Source organism: Cryptomeria japonica, unplaced genomic scaffold, assembly GCF_030272615.1.
Source record: "Cryptomeria japonica unplaced genomic scaffold, Sugi_1.0 HiC_scaffold_258, whole genome shotgun sequence".
Taxonomy (NCBI): Eukaryota; Viridiplantae; Streptophyta; class Pinopsida; order Cupressales; family Cupressaceae; genus Cryptomeria; species Cryptomeria japonica.
The window spans coordinates 65001-84939 of NW_026729080.1; the positions used below are offsets into that span (position 1 = coordinate 65001).

The 19939-nt window shown below is 63.4% G+C and overlaps 4 non-coding genes across 4 annotated transcripts; all 4 read right to left on the bottom strand.

Moving 5' to 3' along the window:
- Positions 1-700: 700 nt before the first annotated feature.
- On the bottom strand, positions 701-819 carry LOC131869680 (5S ribosomal RNA). Its single transcript, XR_009368058.1, has one exon. It is a non-coding gene; the product is annotated as a 5S ribosomal RNA (ribosomal RNA).
- A 5915-nt stretch (positions 820-6734) lies between these two features.
- Positions 6735-6853, bottom strand: LOC131869681 (5S ribosomal RNA). The gene has a single exon (XR_009368059.1). It is a non-coding gene; the product is annotated as a 5S ribosomal RNA (ribosomal RNA).
- A 5915-nt stretch (positions 6854-12768) lies between these two features.
- Positions 12769-12887, bottom strand: LOC131869682 (5S ribosomal RNA). Its single transcript, XR_009368060.1, has one exon. It is a non-coding gene; the product is annotated as a 5S ribosomal RNA (ribosomal RNA).
- A 5915-nt stretch (positions 12888-18802) lies between these two features.
- On the bottom strand, positions 18803-18921 carry LOC131869688 (5S ribosomal RNA). The gene has a single exon (XR_009368066.1). It is a non-coding gene; the product is annotated as a 5S ribosomal RNA (ribosomal RNA).
- Between the last annotated feature and the right edge of the window lie 1018 nt (positions 18922-19939).

Genomic DNA, 19939 nt, shown 5'->3' on the forward strand with positions numbered 1-19939 from the left:
CGCAGGTGCGCGCGAAGTCGAAAGTTGGGTTAATTGTCCGGTTTGCCTCGGGTGCGCACCTTGCGTGCACCTTCGCCAGGGTGGGCGCCTTGGTGCGCACACCTTGGCTGGGCTGCGCACCCGGGCGCGCACACCTTGGCACCCGCGTTTCCTTCATTTTAAATTTTTTTTTTTTACAATCTCTCAAGTGGGAAATTCTATAATCTCAACTTTTTTTGCCTTTTCAGGAAACTTTTGAATGGAGCGCATCATTGGTGCGCTCCGAAGTGTGCTCCAAGGTGCGCACCTCTGGTGTGCTCCAAAGCTCTCTCTAGCTGCGTGCACCTGCCCCGGCCGCGCACCCGGCCCCGCCCAGCTTCGCTCACCTGTCCCGGGCGTCTGGTGCGGAACCTTAGAGTAAGAAACATCACCGTGCACCTTGGCCAACGTGCGCGACTCGACCGAGCGCGCACTGGCCGAGGTGCACACCGATTTCACCTGGGTGCGCGCGCAGCACCTCGGGCGCACCGGGGTGCGCGCACAACGCCCGGGTTGCACCGTGGCCTGTGTGCTCGGGGCGCCTCGGGTGCGCGCTCGGTGTCGCCCCCGCGCGCGCGGTAGTGCGGGCAGCGCACCCCGGCCCGGCCCGGCCCCGACGAGAACGCAAACGGGCAAAAGGTTTATTCAAATAGCATTGCGACGCCCGGCGAAAAACTAAAAAAGGGTGCAACACCGGGACTTCCCGGGAGGTCACCCATCCCAGTACTACTCCGGCCCAAGCGCGCTTAACTGCGGAGTTCTGATGGGATCCGGTGCACTAACGCTGGTATGATCGCACCCGTTATGAGCTTGTCGCAGTGTGTACTTAGCAAACCGCGACCCACGTGCGAATCCACCCCGGCCACCCACCCCCGTCGAGGTGCACACCCTCCCTCGCGAAGTGCGCCCCGTTCGCCAAGTGTGAGCCCTGCCCGGGTGCGCGCACCTTGCTAGGGCGTCGGGTGTGCACCCGGCCCGGCCTACGTGCGTGCACCTGGACGGGGCGTCGTGTGCGTGCAGTGTCCCGTCTGCAACGCGGTGCCCACACACCACCTCGGGCGCAACGACCTGCGCTCACATGTGGGCCGAGTGCACCTTGGTGCATGTTCGGGGCGCCTCGGGTGCACGCTCGATCTTGCCCCGGTGCACCAAGGCGCTCGGTTTGCCCCGGGTGCGCACTTGGTGCAAGGTGGGCACCCAAAATAGGGATCAAGCACCAAAACACAAGTTTCGGGATGCAAAATGGGACCCAAGGACCACAAATGCGTTCCAAGACCCATGATGGGTCCACGAGAACAAAAATGTGTTCCGAGACTTAATAAACAAATATTGGGTTTTAGGAGAAGAAACATGCTCTGATGCCCAAAACGAGAATCGACCCCGAAAAGGCCACAGGCCAAAAGTGGGATGCGAGACAAAAAAAAATGGGACCCGAGGACCAAAATTGGGTTCCCAGGTCGAAGACAGGGCAACCGGACAAGAAACGACCTCTAAGGCTCGAAATGAGTCCCGACGACTAAAACTTGACAAGAAGCACCCATCAGGCACCCAGCTCGACACCCATGGGATGCCGACCCACCCGGGCTTCCACCTAGCACACCTTGGCACCCACCCACCCTCGCACCCAACCTCGCACCCAACTTAGCACCTTTGAACCCACATTGGCACTCACCCTGACCCTGGCACCTTGGAACCCACATTGGCACTCACCTTGACCCTGGCACCCACCTTTGCACTCACCTTGGGACCCACCCTGGCTCCCACCTCGGCACCCACCCAGACACCCACCTTGGTTCCTTGGCACCCACCTTGGATCCTTGGCACCCACCCCGACACCCACCTTGGCACGCAACTTGGCTACTTGCCACCCACCTTGGCTCCTTGACGCCCACCCCGACAACCACCCCGTGACCTACCCTGGCTAGGGTTGGTGCACACCCACCCTGGTGCCCACCTTGGCACCCACCCCATGACCCACCTTGGCACGCACCTTAGTACCCACCCCGTTACCCACCCTAGGACCCACCCCGTGACCCACCTTGGCCAGGGTGGGTGCCTTGGTGCGCACAACTTGCCTGGGCTGCACACCAGGGCGGGCTCAAGATGGCACCCGCGTTCCGTTTTTTTCACTATCTTTCAAAACGGAAATTTTAAAATCTCATTTTTTTTTTTTTTTTGCCTTTTCTGGAAATTAGTGAAGGCAGCGCATCAAAGGTGCGCAATGCTGGTGCGAACCCGGGAGCGCTCCGATGTGTGCTCCAAGGTGCGGCGTGCACGAAGTCCGAGCCCGGCTTGCCCCGGGTGCGCACCTCGCGTGCACCTTCGCCGGGGTGAGCACCTTGGCTGGGTTGCGCGCCCTGGTGCGCACCAAGGAGCGCTCTGAAGTGTGCTCCAAGGTGCGGCGTGCACGAAGTCGGAGCTCGGTTTGCCCCGGGTGTGCACCTCGGGTGCGCACCTCGCGTGCACCTTCGCTGCGGTGGGCACCTTGGCTGGGTTGCGCGCCTTGGTGGGCACCATGCAGTGCACGAAGTCGGAGCCCGGTTTGCCCCGGGCGCGCACCTCCGCCAGGGTGGGCACCTTGGTGCGCACAACTTGCCTGGGCTGCGCACCAGGAAGGGCTCAAGATGGCACCCGCGTTCCGTTTTTTTCACTATCTTTCAGAACGGAAATTTTAAAATATCGTTTTTTTTTGCCTTTTCTGGAAATTAGTGAAGGCAGCGCATCAAAGGTGCGCAACGCTGGTGCGAACCTGGGAGCGCTCCGATGTGTGCTCCAAGGTGCGGCGTGCACGAAGTCGGAGCCCGGTTTGCCCCGGGTGCGCCCTGGTGGGCACCATGGTGCGCACCAAGGAGCGCTCCGAAGTGTGCTCCAAGGTGCGCCCTGCACGAAGTCGGAGCCCGGTTTGCCCCGGGCGTGCACCGCGGGTGGGCACCTTGGTGCGCATGCCTTGCCTGGGCTGCGCACCAGGGCGGGCTCAAGATGGCACCCGCGTTCCGTTTTTTTCACTATCTTTCAAAACGGAAATTTTAAAATCTCATTTTTTTTTGCCTTTTCTGGAAATTAGTGAAGGCAGCGCATCAAAGGTGCGCACCTCGCTGCCCACCACGGTGCGCAACGCCGGTGGGCACCCGGGAGTGCTTCGAAGTGTGCTCCAAGGTGCTGCGTGCACGTTGTCGGAGCCCGGTTTGCCCCGGGTGCGCACCTCGCGTGCACCTTCGTCGGGGTGGGCACCTTGGCTGGGTTTGCCCCGGCTGCGCTCCGAAGCGGGGTTATTGGAGCGCCGCCTCTTTTTTTGTCGGAGCGTTTGGTGGGGTTTCTCGCATTGGCTCTTCCCAGGCCCGGTTGCCACCCTGGCGCGCACGAAGTCGGAAGTAGGGTTAATTGCCCGGGTGCGCACCTTTGCCAGGGTGGGCACCTTACCTGGGCTGTGCACCAGGGCGGGCTCAAGATGGCACCCGCGTTCCGTTTTTTTCACTATCTTTCAAAACGGAAATTTTAAAATCTCCTCTTTTTTTTGCCTTTTCTGGAAATTAGTGAAGGCAGCGCATCAAAGGTGCGCACCTCGCTGCCCACCTTGGTGTGCTCTGAGGTGCGCACCCGGGAGCGCTACGAAGTGTGCTCCAAGGTGCGGCGTGCACGTTGTCGGAGCCCGGTTTGCCCCGGGTGCGCACCTCGCCTGCACCTTGGCCGGGGTGGGCACCCTGGCTGGGTTTGCCCAGGGTGCGCTCCGAAGCGGGGTTACTGGAGCGCCCCCTCTTTTTTTGTCAGAGCGTTTGGTGGGGTTTCTCGCATTGGCTCTTCCCAGGCCCGGTTGTTGGGTGCGCTCCCACCCTGGCGCGCGCGAAGTTGGAAGTTGGGTTAATTGCCCGGGCGCGCACCTTCGCCAGGGTGGGCACCTTGGTGCGCACACCTTGGCTGGGCTGCGCACCAGGGCGGGCTCAAGATGGCACCAGCATTCCCTTTTTCTCACTATCTTTCAAAACGGAAATTTTAAAATCTCGTTTTTTTTTGCCTTTTATGGAAATTAGTGAAGGCATCGCATCAAAGGTGCGCACCTCGCTGCCCACCTTGGTGTGCTCCGAGGTGCCCACCACGGTGCGCTCCGAGGTGCCCACCACGGTGCGCAACGCCGGTGCGAACCCGGGAGCGCCCCGATGTGTGCTCCAAGGTGCGGCGTGCACGAAGCCGGACCCCGGTTTGCCCCGGGTGCGCACCTCGCGTGCACCTTGGTGCGCACACCTTGGCTGGGTTGCGCGGCCTGGTGGGCACCATGGTGCGCACCAAGGAGCGCTCCAAAGTGTGCTCCAAGGTGCGGCGTGCACGAAGTCCTAGCCCGGTTTGCCCCGGGTGCGCACCTTCGCCGCGGTGGGCACCATGGCGTGCACGAAGTCGGAGCCCGGTTTGCCCCGGGTGCGCACCTCGCGTGCACCTTCGCCGGGGTGGGCACCTCGGCTGGGTTGCGCGCCCTGGTGCGCACCAAGGAGCGCTCCGAAGTGTGCTCCAAGGTGCGGCGTGCACGAAGTCGGAGCCCGGTTTGCCCCGGGTGCGCACCTTCGCCGCGGTGGGCACCCTGGTGCGCACCATGGCGTGCACGAAGTCGGAGCCCGGTTTGCCCCGGGTGCGCACCTCGCGTGCACCTTCGGCGGGGTTGCGCGCCCTGGTGCGCACCAAGGAGCGCTCCGAAGTGTGCTCCAAGGTGCGGCGTGCACGAAGTCGGAGCCCGGTTTGCCCCGGGTGCGCACCTCGCGTGCACCTTCGGCGGGGTTGCGCGCCCTGGTGGGCACCATGGTGCGCACCAAGGAGCGCTCCGAAGTGTGCTCCAAGGTGCGGCGTGCACGAAGTCGGAGCCCGGTTTGCCCCGGGTGCGCACCTCGCGTGCACCTTCGCCGCGGTGGGCACCATGGCGTGCACGAAGTCGGAGCCCGGTTTGCCCCGGGTGCGCACCTCGCGTGCACCTTCGCCGGGGTGGGCACCTCGGCTGGGTTGCGCGCCCTGGTGCGCACCAAGGAGCGCTCCGAAGTGTGCTCCAAGGTGCGGCGTGCACGAAGTCGGAGCCCGGTTTGCCCCGGGTGCGCACCTCGCGTGCACCTTCGCCGCGGTGGGCACCATGGCGTGCACGAAGTCGGAGCCCGGTTTGCCCCGGGTGCGCACCCCGCGTGCACCTTCGCCGGGGTGGGCACCTCGGCTGGGTTGCGCGCCCTGGTGCGCACCAAGGAGCGCTCCGAAGTGTGCTCCAAGGTGCGGCGTGCACGAAGTCGGAGCCCGGTTTGCCCCGGGTGCGCACCTCGCGTGCACCTTCGCCGCGGTGGGCACCTTGGCTGGGTTGGGCACCATTGAGCGCTCCGAAGTGTGCTCCAAGGTGCGCACCATGGCCCTCCAAGGTGCGCAGCATGGCGTGCACGAAGTCGGAGCCCGGTTTGCCCCGGGTGCGCACCTCGCGTGCACCTTCGCCAGGGTGGGCACCTCGGTGCGCACACCTTCTCAATGTTTTCTTGCCTTTTCTGGAAATTGGTGAAGGCAGCGCATCAAAGGTGCGCACCTCGGTGTGCTCCGAGGTGCGAACCCGAGAGCGCTCCGAGGTGCCCACGAAGTCGAAAGTCGGGTTAATTGCATTGTTTTCCCCGGGTGCGCTCCGAGGTGCGCAACATCGGTGCGCACCAAGGAGGGCTCCGAAGTGTGCTCCAAGGTGCGCACGATTCGGAGCTCGGTTTGCCCGGGGTGCGCACACCTTGGCTGGGTTGCGCACCCTTTGTGCGCTCCAAGGTGCGCACGAAGTCGGAGCTCGGTTTGCCCCGGGTGCGCACCTTCGCCAGGGTGCGCACCTTGATGCGCACGCCTTGGCTGGGCTGCGCACCTTGGTGGGCGCCATGGTGCGCACCTTTCGTGCGCTCCAAGGTGCGCACGAAGTCGGAGCTCGGTTTGCCCCGGGTGCGCACCTTGGTGGGCGCCATGGTGCACTCCGAGGTGCCCAAGATTGGTGCGCACCAAGGAGCGCTCCGAAGTGCGCTCCAAGGTGCGCAGGTGCGCGCGAAGTCGAAAGTTGGGTTAATTGTCCGGTTTGCCTCGGGTGCGCACCTTGCGTGCACCTTCGCCAGGGTGGGCGCCTTGGTGCGCACACCTTGGCTGGGCTGCGCACCCGGGCGCGCACACCTTGGCACCCGCGTTTCCTTCATTTTAAATTTTTTTTTTTTACAATCTCTCAAGTGGGAAATTCTATAATCTCAACTTTTTTTGCCTTTTCAGGAAACTTTTGAATGGAGCGCATCATTGGTGCGCTCCGAAGTGTGCTCCAAGGTGCGCACCTCTGGTGTGCTCCAAAGCTCTCTCCAGCTGCGTGCACCTGCCCCGGCCGCGCACCCGGCCCCGCCCAGCTTCGCTCACCTGTCCCGGGCGTCTGGTGCGGAACCTTAGAGTAAGAAACATCACCGTGCACCTTGGCCAACGTGCGCGACTCGACCGAGCGCGCACTGGCCGAGGTGCACACCGATTTCACCTGGGTGCGCGCGCAGCACCTCGGGCGCACCGGGGTGCGCGCACAACGCCCGGGTTGCACCGTGGCCTGTGTGCTCGGGGCGCCTCGGGTGCGCGCTCGGTGTCGCCCCCGCGCGCGCGGTAGTGCGGGCAGCGCACCCCGGCCCGGCCCGGCCCCGACGAGAACGCAAACGGGCAAAAGGTTTATTCAAATAGCATTGCGACGCCCGGCGAAAAACTAAGAAAGGGTGCAACACCGGGACTTCCCGGGAGGTCACCCATCCCAGTACTACTCCGGCCCAAGCGCGCTTAACTGCGGAGTTCTGATGGGATCCGGTGCACTAACGCTGGTATGATCGCACCCGTTATGAGCTTGTCGCAGTGTGTACTTAGCAAACCGCGACCCACGTGCGAATCCACCCCGGCCACCCACCCCCGTCGAGGTGCACACCCTCCCTCGCGAAGTGCGCCCCGTTCGCCAAGTGTGAGCCCTGCCCGGGTGCGCGCACCTTGCTAGGGCATCGGGTGTGCACCCGGCCCGGCCTACGTGCGTGCACCTGGACGGGGCGTCGTGTGCGTGCAGTGTCCCGTCTGCAACGCGGTGCCCACACACCACCTCGGGCGCAACGACCTGCGCTCACATGTGGGCCGAGTGCACCTTGGTGCATGTTCGGGGCGCCTCGGGTGCACGCTCGATCTTGCCCCGGTGCACCAAGGCGCTCGGTTTGCCCCGGGTGCGCACTTGGTGCAAGGTGGGCACCCAAAATAGGGATCAAGCACCAAAACACAAGTTTCGGGATGCAAAATGGGACCCAAGGACCACAAATGCGTTCCAAGACCCATGATGGGTCCACGAGAACAAAAATGTGTTCCGAGACTTAATAAACAAATATTGGGTTTTAGGAGAAGAAACATGCTCTGATGCCCAAAACGAGAATCGACCCCGAAAAGGCCACAGGCCAAAAGTGGGATGCGAGACAAAAAAAAATGGGACCCGAGGACCAAAATTGGGTTCCCAGGTCGAAGACAGGGCAACCGGACAAGAAACGACCTCTAAGGCTCGAAATGAGTCCCGACGACTAAAACTTGACAAGAAGCACCCATCAGGCACCCAACTCGACACCCATGGGATGCCGACCCACCCGGGCTTCCACCTAGCACACCTTGGCACCCACCCACCCTCGCACCCAACCTCGCACCCAACTTAGCACCTTTGAACCCACATTGGCACTCACCCTGACCCTGGCACCTTGGAACCCACATTGGCACTCACCTTGACCCTGGCACCCACCTTTGCACTCACCTTGGGACCCACCCTGGCTCCCACCTCGGCACCCACCCAGACACCCACCTTGGTTCCTTGGCACCCACCTTGGATCCTTGGCACCCACCCCGACACCCACCTTGGCACGCAACTTGGCTACTTGCCACCCACCTTGGCTCCTTGACGCCCACCCCGACAACCACCCCGTGACCTACCCTGGCTAGGGTTGGTGCACACCCACCCTGGTGCCCACCTTGGCACCCACCCCATGACCCACCTTGGCACGCACCTTAGTACCCACCCCGTTACCCACCCTAGGACCCACCCCGTGACCCACCTTGGCCAGGGTGGGTGCCTTGGTGCGCACAACTTGCCTGGGCTGCACACCAGGGCGGGCTCAAGATGGCACCCGCGTTCCGTTTTTTTCACTATCTTTCAAAACGGAAATTTTAAAATCTCGTTTTTTTTTTTTTTTTGCCTTTTCTGGAAATTAGTGAAGGCAGCGCATCAAAGGTGCGCAATGCTGGTGCGAACCCGGGAGCGCTCCGATGTGTGCTCCAAGGTGCGGCGTGCACGAAGTCCGAGCCCGGCTTGCCCCGGGTGCGCACCTCGCGTGCACCTTCGCCGGGGTGAGCACCTTGGCTGGGTTGCGCGCCCTGGTGCGCACCAAGGAGCGCTCTGAAGTGTGCTCCAAGGTGCGGCGTGCACGAAGTCGGAGCTCGGTTTGCCCCGGGTGTGCACCTCGGGTGCGCACCTCGCGTGCACCTTCGCTGCGGTGGGCACCTTGGCTGGGTTGCGCGCCTTGGTGGGCACCATGCAGTGCACGAAGTCGGAGCCCGGTTTGCCCCGGGCGCGCACCTCCGCCAGGGTGGGCACCTTGGTGCGCACAACTTGCCTGGGCTGCGCACCAGGAAGGGCTCAAGATGGCACCCGCGTTCCGTTTTTTTCACTATCTTTCAGAACGGAAATTTTAAAATATCGTTTTTTTTTGCCTTTTCTGGAAATTAGTGAAGGCAGCGCATCAAAGGTGCGCAACGCTGGTGCGAACCTGGGAGCGCTCCGATGTGTGCTCCAAGGTGCGGCGTGCACGAAGTCGGAGCCCGGTTTGCCCCGGGTGCGCCCTGGTGGGCACCATGGTGCGCACCAAGGAGCGCTCCGAAGTGTGCTCCAAGGTGCGGCCTGCACGAAGTCGGAGCCCGGTTTGCCCCGGGCGTGCACCGCGGGTGGGCACCTTGGTGCGCATGCCTTGCCTGGGCTGCGCACCAGGGCGGGCTCAAGATGGCACCCGCGTTCCGTTTTTTTCACTATCTTTCAAAACGGAAATTTTAAAATCTCATTTTTTTTTGCCTTTTCTGGAAATTAGTGAAGGCAGCGCATCAAAGGTGCGCACCTCGCTGCCCACCACGGTGCGCAACGCCGGTGGGCACCCGGGAGTGCTTCGAAGTGTGCTCCAAGGTGCTGCGTGCACGTTGTCGGAGCCCGGTTTGCCCCGGGTGCGCACCTCGCGTGCACCTTCGTCGGGGTGGGCACCTTGGCTGGGTTTGCCCCGGCTGCGCTCCGAAGCGGGGTTATTGGAGCGCCGCCTCTTTTTTTGTCGGAGCGTTTGGTGGGGTTTCTCGCATTGGCTCTTCCCAGGCCCGGTTGCCACCCTGGCGCGCACGAAGTCGGAAGTAGGGTTAATTGCCCGGGTGCGCACCTTTGCCAGGGTGGGCACCTTACCTGGGCTGTGCACCAGGGCGGGCTCAAGATGGCACCCGCGTTCCGTTTTTTTCACTATCTTTCAAAACGGAAATTTTAAAATCTCCTCTTTTTTTTGCCTTTTCTGGAAATTAGTGAAGGCAGCGCATCAAAGGTGCGCACCTCGCTGCCCACCTTGGTGTGCTCTGAGGTGCGCACCCGGGAGCGCTACGAAGTGTGCTCCAAGGTGCGGCGTGCACGTTGTCGGAGCCCGGTTTGCCCCGGGTGCGCACCTCGCCTGCACCTTGGCCGGGGTGGGCACCCTGGCTGGGTTTGCCCAGGGTGCGCTCCGAAGCGGGGTTACTGGAGCGCCCCCTCTTTTTTTGTCAGAGCGTTTGGTGGGGTTTCTCGCATTGGCTCTTCCCAGGCCCGGTTGTTGGGTGCGCTCCCACCCTGGCGCGCGCGAAGTTGGAAGTTGGGTTAATTGCCCGGGCGCGCACCTTCGCCAGGGTGGGCACCTTGGTGCGCACACCTTGGCTGGGCTGCGCACCAGGGCGGGCTCAAGATGGCACCAGCATTCCCTTTTTCTCACTATCTTTCAAAACGGAAATTTTAAAATCTCGTTTTTTTTTGCCTTTTATGGAAATTAGTGAAGGCATCGCATCAAAGGTGCGCACCTCGCTGCCCACCTTGGTGTGCTCCGAGGTGCCCACCACGGTGCGCTCCGAGGTGCCCACCACGGTGCGCAACGCCGGTGCGAACCCGGGAGCGCCCCGATGTGTGCTCCAAGGTGCGGCGTGCACGAAGCCGGACCCCGGTTTGCCCCGGGTGCGCACCTCGCGTGCACCTTGGTGCGCACACCTTGGCTGGGTTGCGCGGCCTGGTGGGCACCATGGTGCGCACCAAGGAGCGCTCCAAAGTGTGCTCCAAGGTGCGGCGTGCACGAAGTCCTAGCCCGGTTTGCCCCGGGTGCGCACCTTCGCCGCGGTGGGCACCATGGCGTGCACGAAGTCGGAGCCCGGTTTGCCCCGGGTGCGCACCTCGCGTGCACCTTCGCCGGGGTGGGCACCTCGGCTGGGTTGCGCGCCCTGGTGCGCACCAAGGAGCGCTCCGAAGTGTGCTCCAAGGTGCGGCGTGCACGAAGTCGGAGCCCGGTTTGCCCCGGGTGCGCACCTTCGCCGCGGTGGGCACCCTGGTGCGCACCATGGCGTGCACGAAGTCGGAGCCCGGTTTGCCCCGGGTGCGCACCTCGCGTGCACCTTCGGCGGGGTTGCGCGCCCTGGTGCGCACCAAGGAGCGCTCCGAAGTGTGCTCCAAGGTGCGGCGTGCACGAAGTCGGAGCCCGGTTTGCCCCGGGTGCGCACCTCGCGTGCACCTTCGGCGGGGTTGCGCGCCCTGGTGGGCACCATGGTGCGCACCAAGGAGCGCTCCGAAGTGTGCTCCAAGGTGCGGCGTGCACGAAGTCGGAGCCCGGTTTGCCCCGGGTGCGCACCTCGCGTGCACCTTCGCCGCGGTGGGCACCATGGCGTGCACGAAGTCGGAGCCCGGTTTGCCCCGGGTGCGCACCTCGCGTGCACCTTCGCCGGGGTGGGCACCTCGGCTGGGTTGCGCGCCCTGGTGCGCACCAAGGAGCGCTCCGAAGTGTGCTCCAAGGTGCGGCGTGCACGAAGTCGGAGCCCGGTTTGCCCCGGGTGCGCACCTCGCGTGCACCTTCGCCGCGGTGGGCACCATGGCGTGCACGAAGTCGGAGCCCGGTTTGCCCCGGGTGCGCACCCCGCGTGCACCTTCGCCGGGGTGGGCACCTCGGCTGGGTTGCGCGCCCTGGTGCGCACCAAGGAGCGCTCCGAAGTGTGCTCCAAGGTGCGGCGTGCACGAAGTCGGAGCCCGGTTTGCCCCGGGTGCGCACCTCGCGTGCACCTTCGCCGCGGTGGGCACCTTGGCTGGGTTGGGCACCATTGAGCGCTCCGAAGTGTGCTCCAAGGTGCGCACCATGGCCCTCCAAGGTGCGCAGCATGGCGTGCACGAAGTCGGAGCCCGGTTTGCCCCGGGTGCGCACCTCGCGTGCACCTTCGCCAGGGTGGGCACCTCGGTGCGCACACCTTCTCAATGTTTTCTTGCCTTTTCTGGAAATTGGTGAAGGCAGCGCATCAAAGGTGCGCACCTCGGTGTGCTCCGAGGTGCGAACCCGAGAGCGCTCCGAGGTGCCCACGAAGTCGAAAGTCGGGTTAATTGCATTGTTTTCCCCGGGTGCGCTCCGAGGTGCGCAACATCGGTGCGCACCAAGGAGGGCTCCGAAGTGTGCTCCAAGGTGCGCACGATTCGGAGCTCGGTTTGCCCGGGGTGCGCACACCTTGGCTGGGTTGCGCACCCTTTGTGCGCTCCAAGGTGCGCACGAAGTCGGAGCTCGGTTTGCCCCGGGTGCGCACCTTCGCCAGGGTGCGCACCTTGATGCGCACGCCTTGGCTGGGCTGCGCACCTTGGTGGGCGCCATGGTGCGCACCTTTCGTGCGCTCCAAGGTGCGCACGAAGTCGGAGCTCGGTTTGCCCCGGGTGCGCACCTTGGTGGGCGCCATGGTGCACTCCGAGGTGCCCAAGATTGGTGCGCACCAAGGAGCGCTCCGAAGTGCGCTCCAAGGTGCGCAGGTGCGCGCGAAGTCGAAAGTTGGGTTAATTGTCCGGTTTGCCTCGGGTGCGCACCTTGCGTGCACCTTCGCCAGGGTGGGCGCCTTGGTGCGCACACCTTGGCTGGGCTGCGCACCCGGGCGCGCACACCTTGGCACCCGCGTTTCCTTCATTTTAAATTTTTTTTTTTTACAATCTCTCAAGTGGGAAATTCTATAATCTCAACTTTTTTTGCCTTTTCAGGAAACTTTTGAATGGAGCGCATCATTGGTGCGCTCCGAAGTGTGCTCCAAGGTGCGCACCTCTGGTGTGCTCCAAAGCTCTCTCCAGCTGCGTGCACCTGCCCCGGCCGCGCACCCGGCCCCGCCCAGCTTCGCTCACCTGTCCCGGGCGTCTGGTGCGGAACATTAGATTAAGAAACATCACCGTGCACCTTGGCCAACGTGCGCGACTCGACCGAGCGCGCACTGGCCGAGGTGCACACCGATTTCACCTGGGTGCGCGCGCAGCACCTCGGGCGCACCGGGGTGCGCGCACAACGCCCGGGTTGCACCGTGGCCTGTGTGCTCGGGGCGCCTCGGGTGCGCGCTCGGTGTCGCCCCCGCGCGCGCGGTAGTGCGGGCAGCGCACCCCGGCCCGGCCCGGCCCCGACGAGAACGCAAACGGGCAAAAGGTTTATTCAAATAGCATTGCGACGCCCGGCGAAAAACTAAGAAAGGGTGCAACACCGGGACTTCCCGGGAGGTCACCCATCCCAGTACTACTCCGGCCCAAGCGCGCTTAACTGCGGAGTTCTGATGGGATCCGGTGCACTAACGCTGGTATGATCGCACCCGTTATGAGCTTGTCGCAGTGTGTACTTAGCAAACCGCGACCCACGTGCGAATCCACCCCGGCCACCCACCCCCGTCGAGGTGCACACCCTCCCTCGCGAAGTGCGCCCCGTTCGCCAAGTGTGAGCCCTGCCCGGGTGCGCGCACCTTGCTAGGGCGTCGGGTGTGCACCCGGCCCGGCCTACGTGCGTGCACCTGGACGGGGCGTCGTGTGCGTGCAGTGTCCCGTCTGCAACGCGGTGCCCACACACCACCTCGGGCGCAACGACCTGCGCTCACATGTGGGCCGAGTGCACCTTGGTGCATGTTCGGGGCGCCTCGGGTGCACGCTCGATCTTGCCCCGGTGCACCAAGGCGCTCGGTTTGCCCCGGGTGCGCACTTGGTGCAAGGTGGGCACCCAAAATAGGGATCAAGCACCAAAACACAAGTTTCGGGATGCAAAATGGGACCCAAGGACCACAAATGCGTTCCAAGACCCATGATGGGTCCACGAGAACAAAAATGTGTTCCGAGACTTAATAAACAAATATTGGGTTTTAGGAGAAGAAACATGCTCTGATGCCCAAAACGAGAATCGACCCCGAAAAGGCCACAGGCCAAAAGTGGGATGCGAGACAAAAAAAAATGGGACCCGAGGACCAAAATTGGGTTCCCAGGTCGAAGACAGGGCAACCGGACAAGAAACGACCTCTAAGGCTCGAAATGAGTCCCGACGACTAAAACTTGACAAGAAGCACCCATCAGGCACCCAACTCGACACCCATGGGATGCCGACCCACCCGGGCTTCCACCTAGCACACCTTGGCACCCACCCACCCTCGCACCCAACCTCGCACCCAACTTAGCACCTTTGAACCCACATTGGCACTCACCCTGACCCTGGCACCTTGGAACCCACATTGGCACTCACCTTGACCCTGGCACCCACCTTTGCACTCACCTTGGGACCCACCCTGGCTCCCACCTCGGCACCCACCCAGACACCCACCTTGGTTCCTTGGCACCCACCTTGGATCCTTGGCACCCACCCCGACACCCACCTTGGCACGCAACTTGGCTACTTGCCACCCACCTTGGCTCCTTGACGCCCACCCCGACAACCACCCCGTGACCTACCCTGGCTAGGGTTGGTGCACACCCACCCTGGTGCCCACCTTGGCACCCACCCCATGACCCACCTTGGCACGCACCTTAGTACCCACCCCGTTACCCACCCTAGGACCCACCCCGTGACCCACCTTGGCCAGGGTGGGTGCCTTGGTGCGCACAACTTGCCTGGGCTGCACACCAGGGCGGGCTCAAGATGGCACCCGCGTTCCGTTTTTTTCACTATCTTTCAAAACGGAAATTTTAAAATCTCGTTTTTTTTTTTTTTTTGCCTTTTCTGGAAATTAGTGAAGGCAGCGCATCAAAGGTGCGCAATGCTGGTGCGAACCCGGGAGCGCTCCGATGTGTGCTCCAAGGTGCGGCGTGCACGAAGTCCGAGCCCGGCTTGCCCCGGGTGCGCACCTCGCGTGCACCTTCGCCGGGGTGAGCACCTTGGCTGGGTTGCGCGCCCTGGTGCGCACCAAGGAGCGCTCTGAAGTGTGCTCCAAGGTGCGGCGTGCACGAAGTCGGAGCTCGGTTTGCCCCGGGTGTGCACCTCGGGTGCGCACCTCGCGTGCACCTTCGCTGCGGTGGGCACCTTGGCTGGGTTGCGCGCCTTGGTGGGCACCATGCAGTGCACGAAGTCGGAGCCCGGTTTGCCCCGGGCGCGCACCTCCGCCAGGGTGGGCACCTTGGTGCGCACAACTTGCCTGGGCTGCGCACCAGGAAGGGCTCAAGATGGCACCCGCGTTCCGTTTTTTTCACTATCTTTCAGAACGGAAATTTTAAAATATCGTTTTTTTTTGCCTTTTCTGGAAATTAGTGAAGGCAGCGCATCAAAGGTGCGCAACGCTGGTGCGAACCTGGGAGCGCTCCGATGTGTGCTCCAAGGTGCGGCGTGCACGAAGTCGGAGCCCGGTTTGCCCCGGGTGCGCCCTGGTGGGCACCATGGTGCGCACCAAGGAGCGCTCCGAAGTGTGCTCCAAGGTGCGGCCTGCACGAAGTCGGAGCCCGGTTTGCCCCGGGTGTGCACCGCGGGTGGGCACCTTGGTGCGCATGCCTTGCCTGGGCTGCGCACCAGGGCGGGCTCAAGATGGCACCCGCGTTCCGTTTTTTTCACTATCTTTCAAAACGGAAATTTTAAAATCTCATTTTTTTTTGCCTTTTCTGGAAATTAGTGAAGGCAGCGCATCAAAGGTGCGCACCTCGCTGCCCACCACGGTGCGCAACGCCGGTGGGCACCCGGGAGTGCTTCGAAGTGTGCTCCAAGGTGCTGCGTGCACGTTGTCGGAGCCCGGTTTGCCCCGGGTGCGCACCTCGCGTGCACCTTCGTCGGGGTGGGCACCTTGGCTGGGTTTGCCCCGGCTGCGCTCCGAAGCGGGGTTATTGGAGCGCCGCCTCTTTTTTTGTCGGAGCGTTTGGTGGGGTTTCTCGCATTGGCTCTTCCCAGGCCCGGTTGCCACCCTGGCGCGCACGAAGTCGGAAGTAGGGTTAATTGCCCGGGTGCGCACCTTTGCCAGGGTGGGCACCTTACCTGGGCTGTGCACCCGGGCGGGCTCAAGATGGCACCCGCGTTCCGTTTTTTTCACTATCTTTCAAAACGGAAATTTTAAAATCTCCTCTTTTTTTTGCCTTTTCTGGAAATTAGTGAAGGCAGCGCATCAAAGGTGCGCACCTCGCTGCCCACCTTGGTGTGCTCTGAGGTGCGCACCCGGGAGCGCTACGAAGTGTGCTCCAAGGTGCGGCGTGCACGTTGTCGGAGCCCGGTTTGCCCCGGGTGCGCACCTCGCCTGCACCTTGGCCGGGGTGGGCACCCTGGCTGGGTTTGCCCAGGGTGCGCTCCGAAGCGGGGTTACTGGAGCGCCCCCTCTTTTTTTGTCAGAGCGTTTGGTGGGGTTTCTCGCATTGGCTCTTCCCAGGCCCGGTTGTTGGGTGCGCTCCCACCCTGGCGCGCGCGAAGTTGGAAGTTGGGTTAATTGCCCGGGCGCGCACCTTCGCCAGGGTGGGCACCTTGGTGCGCACACCTTGGCTGGGCTGCGCACCAGGGCGGGCTCAAGATGGCACCAGCATTCCCTTTTTCTCACTATCTTTCAAAACGGAAATTTTAAAATCTCGTTTTCTTTTGCCTTTTATGGAAATTAGTGAAGGCATCGCATCAAAGGTGCGCACCTCGCTGCCCACCTTGGTGTGCTCCGAGGTGCCCACCACGGTGCGCTCCGAGGTGCCCACCACGGTGCGCAACGCCGGTGCGAACCCGGGAGCGCCCCGATGTGTGCTCCAAGGTGCGGCGTGCACGAAGCCGGACCCCGGTTTGCCCCGGGTGCGCACCTCGCGTGCACCTTGGTGCGCACACCTTGGCTGGGTTGCGCGGCCTGGTGGGCACCATGGTGCGCACCAAGGAGCGCTCCGAAGTGTGCTCCAAGGTGCGGCGTGCACGAAGTCCTAGCCCGGTTTGCCCCGGGTGCGCACCTTCGCCGCGGTGGGCACCATGGCGTGCACGAAGTCGGAGCCCGGTTTGCCCCGGGTGCGCACCTCGCGTGCACCTTCGCCGGGGTGGGCACCTCGGCTGGGTTGCGCGCCCTGGTGCGCACCAAGGAGCGCTCCGAAGTGTGCTCCAAGGTGCGGCGTGCACGAAGTCGGAGCCCGGTTTGCCCCGGGTGCGCACCTTCGCCGCGGTGGGCACCCTGGTGCGCACCATGGCGTGCACGAAGTCGGAGCCCGGTTTGCCCCGGGTGCGCACCTCGCGTGCACCTTCGGCGGGGTTGCGCGCCCTGGTGCGCACCAAGGAGCGCTCCGAAGTGTGCTCCAAGGTGCGGCGTGCACGAAGTCGGAGCCCGGTTTGCCCCGGGTGTGCACCTCGCGTGCACCTTCGGCGGGGTTGCGCGCCCTGGTGGGCACCATGGTGCGCACCAAGGAGCGCTCCGAAGTGTGCTCCAAGGTGCGGCGTGCACGAAGTCGGAGCCCGGTTTGCCCCGGGTGCGCACCTCGCGTGCACCTTCGCCGCGGTGGGCACCATGGCGTGCACGAAGTCGGAGCCCGGTTTGCCCCGGGTGCGCACCTCGCGTGCACCTTCGCCGGGGTGGGCACCTCGGCTGGGTTGCGCGCCCTGGTGCGCACCAAGGAGCGCTCCGAAGTGTGCTCCAAGGTGCGGCGTGCACGAAGTCGGAGCCCGGTTTGCCCCGGGTGCGCACCTCGCGTGCACCTTCGCCGCGGTGGGCACCATGGCGTGCACGAAGTCGGAGCCCGGTTTGCCTCGGGTGCGCACCCCGCGTGCACCTTCGCCGGGGTGGGCACCTCGGCTGGGTTGCGCGCCCTGGTGCGCACCAAGGAGCGCTCCGAAGTGTGCTCCAAGGTGCGGCGTGCACGAAGTCGGAGCCCGGTTTGCCCCGGGTGCGCACCTCGCGTGCACCTTCGCCGCGGTGGGCACCTTGGCTGGGTTGGGCACCATTGAGCGCTCCGAAGTGTGCTCCAAGGTGCGCACCATGGCCCTCCAAGGTGCGCAGCATGGCGTGCACGAAGTCGGAGCCCGGTTTGCCCCGGGTGCGCACCTCGCGTGCACCTTCGCCAGGGTGGGCACCTCGGTGCGCACACCTTCTCAATGTTTTCTTGCCTTTTCTGGAAATTGGTGAAGGCAGCGCATCAAAGGTGCGCACCTCGGTGTGCTCCGAGGTGCGAACCCGAGAGCGCTCCGAGGTGCCCACGAAGTCGAAAGTCGGGTTAATTGCATTGTTTTCCCCGGGTGCGCTCCGAGGTGCGCAACATCGGTGCGCACCAAGGAGGGCTCCGAAGTGTGCTCCAAGGTGCGCACGATTCGGAGCTCGGTTTGCCCGGGGTGCGCACACCTTGGCTGGGTTGCGCACCCTTTGTGCGCTCCAAGGTGCGCACGAAGTCGGAGCTCGGTTTGCCCCGGGTGCGCACCTTCGCCAGGGTGCGCACCTTGATGCGCACGCCTTGGCTGGGCTGCGCACCTTGGTGGGCGCCATGGTGCGCACCTTTCGTGCGCTCCAAGGTGCGCACGAAGTCGGAGCTCGGTTTGCCCCGGGTGCGCACCTTGGTGGGCGCCATGGTGCACTCCGAGGTGCCCAAGATTGGTGCGCAACAAGGAGCGCTCCGAAGTGCGCTCCAAGGTGCGCAGGTGCGCGCGAAGTCGAAAGTTGGGTTAATTGTCCGGTTTGCCTCGGGTGCGCACCTTGCGTGCACCTTCGCCAGGGTGGGCGCCTTGGTGCGCACACCTTGGCTGGGCTGCGCACCCGGGCGCGCACACCTTGGCACCCGCGTTTCCTTCATTTTAAATTTTTTTTTTTTACAATCTCTCAAGTGGGAAATTCTATAATCTCAACTTTTTTTGCCTTTTCAGGAAACTTTTGAATGGAGCGCATCATTGGTGCGCTCCGAAGTGTGCTCCAAGGTGCGCACCTCTGGTGTGCTCCAAAGCTCTCTCCAGCTGCGTGCACCTGCCCCGGCCGCGCACCCGGCCCCGCCCAGCTTCGCTCACCTGTCCCGGGCGTCTGGTGCGGAACCTTAGAGTAAGAAACATCACCGTGCACCTTGGCCAACGTGCGCGACTCGACCGAGCGCGCACTGGCCGAGGTGCACACCGATTTCACCTGGGTGCGCGCGCAGCACCTCGGGCGCACCGGGGTGCGCGCACAACGCCCGGGTTGCACCGTGGCCTGTGTGCTCGGGGCGCCTCGGGTGCGCGCTCGGTGTCGCCCCCGCGCGCGCGGTAGTGCGGGCAGCGCACCCCGGCCCGGCCCGGCCCCGACGAGAACGCAAACGGGCAAAAGGTTTATTCAAATAGCATTGCGACGCCCGGCGAAAAACTAAGAAAGGGTGCAACACCGGGACTTCCCGGGAGGTCACCCATCCTAGTACTACTCCGGCCCAAGCGCGCTTAACTGCGGAGTTCTGATGGGATCCGGTGCACTAACGCTGGTATGATCGCACCCGTTATGAGCTTGTCGCAGTGTGTACTTAGCAAACCGCGACCCACGTGCGAATCCACCCCGGCCACCCACCCCCGTCGAGGTGCACACCCTCCCTCGCGAAGTGCGCCCCGTTCGCCAAGTGTGAGCCCTGCCCGGGTGCGCGCACCTTGCTAGGGCGTCGGGTGTGCACCCGGCCCGGCCTACGTGCGTGCACCTGGACGGGGCGTCGTGTGCGTGCAGTGTCCCGTCTGCAACGCGGTGCCCACACACCACCTCGGGCGCAACGACCTGCGCTCACATGTGGGCCGAGTGCACCTTGGTGCATGTTCGGGGCGCCTCGGGTGCACGCTCGATCTTGCCCCGGTGCACCAAGGCGCTCGGTTTGCCCCGGGTGCGCACTTGGTGCAAGGTGGGCACCCAAAATAGGGATCAAGCACCAAAACACAAGTTTCGGGATGCAAAATGGGACCCAAGGACCACAAATGCGTTCCAAGACCCATGATGGGTCCACGAGAACAAAAATGTGTTCCGAGACTTAATAAACAAATATTGGGTTTTAGGAGAAGAAACATGCTCTGATGCCCAAAACGAGAATCGACCCCGAAAAGGCCACAGGCCAAAAGTGGGATGCGAGACAAAAAAAAATGGGACCCGAGGACCAAAATTGGGTTCCCAGGTCGAAGACAGGGCAACCGGACAAGAAACGACCTCTAAGGCTCGAAATGAGTCCCGACGACTAAAACTTGACAAGAAGCACCCATCAGGCACCCAACTCGACACCCATGGGATGCCGACCCACCCGGGCTTCCACCTAGCACACCTTGGCACCCACCCACCCTCGCACCCAACCTCGCACCCAACTTAGCACCTTTGAACCCACATTGGCACTCACCCTGACCCTGGCACCTTGGAACCCACATTGGCACTCACCTTGACCCTGGCACCCACCTTTGCACTCACCTTGGGACCCACCCTGGCTCCCACCTCGGCACCCACCCAGACACCCACCTTGGTTCCTTGGCACCCACCTTGGATCCTT